This window comes from Procambarus clarkii, chromosome 33 (assembly GCF_040958095.1).
Source record: "Procambarus clarkii isolate CNS0578487 chromosome 33, FALCON_Pclarkii_2.0, whole genome shotgun sequence".
Lineage (NCBI taxonomy): Eukaryota > Metazoa > Arthropoda > Malacostraca > Decapoda > Cambaridae > Procambarus > Procambarus clarkii.
In genome coordinates, this window is record NC_091182.1 from 21,659,253 (window position 1) to 21,664,406 (window position 5,154).

Here is a 5,154-nt window from a genome sequence, read left to right on the forward strand (position 1 = left end):
AGAGCGTTTTCCGTCTTAGCGCCTTCGTGGCGGCTACGTCCGTATTCAATTAACTACCCTCAGTGGAAAAATCTTCGTAAGTTCATTCCGGGATTTAAGTGTGGTTTCGACCACTCATAGCTTTACGTAAACTGGATATAAGTCATTTTTTCTCTACTACATAACACTGGGATCGATTTATGATATTGGAACATGACCAAAATATTATAGCTGGTGAATCTAGTGGAGAGGAGTCCTTCGTGTTAGTTATATATGCATTCTCTGCTTGAAACTTGAAGTAAATATGTGTTTGATGATAGTAGAATTAGTTTTATAATAGCAAGATATTATACCAGTAGTTATTAAGTAAATAAACACTGGTGAACATGAAATATGAGAGAAGGTGATGAGCCCTGCCTGATGGGATCATTTACTATCACCAAATGCCCCTGTTCACCTAGTAGTAAGGGTGTACCTTAGCTATACATACCCATTTCTAATTTATTTAGTTTGGTTTTATTTTGAAATTAAATCTGGGTGAGACATAAAATAAAAATATGCTGCACAAATGATGTTAGGTAAGGAAAAGGGTAAAAATGTCAAAAACTTTATTCATTGAATACTTAAAGCTATAATTATGACTATATAGACTACTAAAAAAGAGAGAGGGAAGTAGGGGTCCAAGACCTCTTCCTGTTATACAATTTGGGTGTGGAACAAGTAATTATCAAAAGAAGGCACCATGCCGGGAAGGCTATGTAGCAGTAAGGCAGTGAGGTGAGGCAGCTACTTATTTGAGAAATGCTTATTTTATTTACCTTATAAGCTGAGGCAACTTATTTTATTTGAGGAATACTCAGCTGATTCCTCTACATTTAGCATGGAACAAATTTGTGTCCAAGACCTCTTCCTGTTACTCAATTTGGCTGTGTGTAACCAAACTAGAAGTGCTCTACAAATCAAGGGACCCAGAATGTGGAATGACCTCCCGAATCATGTCAAAAAGGCTGTACCTCTCTCAACCAGTTTAAGAGTTAAACCAAGTACTGCCTAATTAACTCCATGTAACCTAACTTACCTCCTAAATGTCAACCCATGTCTTGCCATTTTTTAAACAACGCTGTTCACCAACATGTGCAATTGCTGATTTATGCTATGTTAACCCCCTTTTTGTATTTTTTATTTCTTCTTTCAACACAATTTATACCTAATCTCGATTGCTATTAAGTTTTAGTCTGTGTTTTTTTCCCCCCACACCTTGCCCGAAATGCTATGAGTATTAGTGGCTTTAGGTATTGTATGTACTAGCTCTGCCTATAAATCCAACATTATGTTTGTAAATCAACTGTATGTACTTTTCCTGAATAAAATGTATTTATTATTTATTTTTTTATCAGTAAGTATTAAAAGAAGGCACCAAGCTGGGAAGGCTATGTAGCACCATTGTGTGTAACAATAAACCAAATTTTTTTTAACAAATAATGCACCTGTATGGGAAAACAAATCCTGTCAGCTGTAAAAATATTGATGCAGTTATTTAAATGAAAAATATAATGAAAGAAATATTACTGGTTTATTTTTATCCTATCTTTTTGTACTGTACAGTATATCCAAGGAAGTGAAAAATTAAGACATAATGCACAATTTAATGAATGATTAGCATGGATTAGCAGTTCAAAAGAAATATGACTTGTATTACATATCAACATGAGATCATAATGATCCATGGTCAACATGATTTAATAAGGATAATACAGTACTGTATTTGTAATAATACAAACTATAATTTAAAATCTTTATTACTGATTTTTTTTATTAAGAAGATTAGGTATACACAGCAATGTGCTGCTACCCTATTCTATATGGAATATTACACAGTGTAGATAAAAAACTAGCTATAAGTTTATCTAATACTCCCATCTCACAGGATGGTTAGACATACTGTACATGGAATCAATTTAGAAAATACCAGCCTCAATACAAAAAACAAATCAACTCTGACTAAACAACTCTAAGCAATTTTCACAAGAGGTAAGCACTGAATCATGGAAACATTATATTATAATTACTCTTACCAGTTTCTACAAAACTCCTCTCAAACAATGTATTTTTAAACATGTTTAGGTATACACAGCAATGTGCTGCTTCCCTATTCTGTATAAAGGACCACACAGTGTAGATCAAAAACCAGCTACAAGCTCACCCAACATCCTCACCTCACAGGATGGCCAGTCATACATGGAATTAGGAGAGAACAAAATACTTAATGCTGATCTATTAGCCTCCACTGGCAAAATCTGGGTGCAGCACAAGAATATCTTCCAATATTCCTGAGTGTATGAAGTAATTACAGAGCTCAAAGTACCTCATACCATTTGGTATGAAGTCACTGATAACAGGACAATCACAGATATAGTGTTGGAGAGTATGTTCTCTCAAGTAGGACTGAAAACAGATGTTTTTTTTCCACCAAGAGGGCTATAAACCCATGGAACCGCCTACCCGCTGAAGCCGTAAATGCCAAATTCCAGCTAAAAAATAACATTAATTCAATTGGCGGGCCCTTTAACAAGCCGCCGGCTTTCTGTCCTCTTCGAGGTCACTAGATAGTTAGTGGCCATTGGGTAAATTCAGTAAATATATACAATAATTGTCAGCGCATCTTCCGAGCAACAAGGACAGCTACACAGTATCTCTTAGAATTACGTAGGTAAACAACAAATGTAACATATTTGTTTACTACAATGTCGGTGCTGGCTGTAGAAGTTGAAAAAACATTGTTTTACTTCGAAATATACTAATTTTATAAGAAAATTCGACGTAAATAGGAGGCAGTAGAGCTCCTATAAGCCAGCGCTAAATCTTCAATATGAAGAATGTTGCTGCTCTCTGATTGGCCAAACGAAACACAGTAGTGACCTCTATCGGCACGCAGGTGAACCAACAATTTTCTTCCTAAGTGGACGTTATTGAATCGCACCTAAGCATCTTCTTAGGGCACACTTAGGAACCTTCGTAGCAAACCCACTTACGAAGAAATACACAGAGCTTCCTGAATCTAGGTCCAGGTATTGACAGATCAGGTATTGAGAGATCAGGTATTGAGAGAGCAGGTATTGAGAGATCAGGTATTGGGAGATAAGGTATTTAGAAATCAGGTATTGAGAGATCAGGTGTTGAGAGGTTAGGTATTGAGAGATCAGGTATTGAGAGATCAGGTATTGAGAGATCAGGTATTGAGAGATCAGGTATTGAAACATCAGGTATTGAGAGATCAGGTATAGAGAGATTAGGTATCTAGAGATCAGGTATTGAGAGATCAGGTATTGAGAGATCAGGTATTGAGAGATCAGGTATAGAGAGATCAGGTATTGAGAGATCAGGTATTGAGAGGTCAGGTATTGAGAGATCAGGTATTGAGAGATCAGGTAATGAGAGATCAGGTATAGAGAGATCAGGTATAGAGAGATCAGGTATTGAGAGATCAGGTATTGAATGAACAGGTATTGAGAGATCAGGTGTTGAGCGGTGTTGCCCGCCGGCCTTCATGGGGGCTGAGGAGGAGTCTGGAGCTATGTAAGGAGTTGTGGTCTGGTCCGAGGGAGTAGGGGGAGGGCGTGGTCTGCTTGGATACCAAACCTGTGTCGTGGTAAACTTGATGCACCAGTAAATGAGTCCGAGACGTTTTGGTTGGACGCATTGTATCAGCACTGTGTTAGCATCCTGTAAATGTATACTGGTGGGTCAGTAGACCACCTGTGTATACTGGTGGGTCAGTAGACCACCTGTGTATACTGGAGGGTCAGTAGACCACCTGTGTATACTGGTGGGTCAGTAGACCACCTGTGTATACTGGTGGGTCAGTAGACCACCTGTGTATACTGGTGGGTCAGTATACCAGCAGTGAATAATGGTGGGTCAGTATACCAGTAGTGTATACTAGTGGGTCAGTAGACCAGCAGTGTATACTGGTGGGTCAGTAGACCAGCGGTGTATACTAGTGGGTCAGTAGATCAGCGGTGTATACTGGTTGGTCAGTAGACCAGCGGTGTATACTGGTGGGTCAGTATACCAGCAGAGTATACTGGTGGGTACGTAGACCAACCAGTGAATACTGGTGGGTCAGTATACTAGCAGTGTATACTGGTGGGTCAGTATACCAGCAGTGTATACTGGAGGGACAGTAGACCAGCTGTGTATACTGGTGGGTCAGTAGACCAGCAATGTATACTGGTGAATCAGTATACCAGCAGTGTATATTGGTGGGTCAGTATAACAGCAGTGTATACTGGTGGGTCAGTATACCAGCAGTGAATACTAGGGGGTCAGTATACCAGCAGTGTATACTGGTGGGTCAGTAGACCAGCAATGTATACTGGTGAATCAGTATACCAGCAGTGTATATTGGTGGGTCAGTATAACAGCAGTGTATACTGGTGGGTCAGTATACCAGCAGTGTATACTGGTGGGTCAGTAGATAAGATATGTATATTGGTGGTTCAGTATACCAGCAGTGTATACTGGTGGGTCAGTAGACCAGCTCTGTATACTGGTGGGTCAGTATACCAGCAGGTTATACTGGTGGGTCAGTATACCAGCAGGTTATACTGGTGGGTCAGTAGACCAGCTGTGTATATTGGTGGATCAGTAGACCAGCTGTGTATACTGGTGGGTCACTAGACTAGCTGTGTATACTGGTGGGTCAGTAGATAAGCTATGTATACTGGTGGGTAAGTATACCAGCAGTGTATACTGGTGGGTCAGTAGACCAGCTCTGTATACTGGTGGGTCAGTATACCAGCAGGTTATACTGGTGGGTCAGTAGATCAGCTGTGTATCAAGGTGGATCAGTAGACCAGCTGTGTATACTAGTGGGTCACTAGACTAGCTCTGTATACTGGTGGGTCAGTAGACCACCTGTGTACACACTTGGGTCAGTATACCAGCAGTGTATACTGATGATTGAGTATACCAGCAGTGTATACTGGTGAGTCAGCATACCAGCAGTGTATACTGGTGGGTTAGTATACCAGCAGTGTATGCTGGTGGGTCAGTAGACCAGCAGTGTATACTGGTGGGTCAGTAGACCAGCAGTGTATACTGGTGGGTCAGTATACCAGCAGTGTATACTGGTGGGTCAGTGGACCAGCTGTGTATAATGGTGGGTCAGTAGAC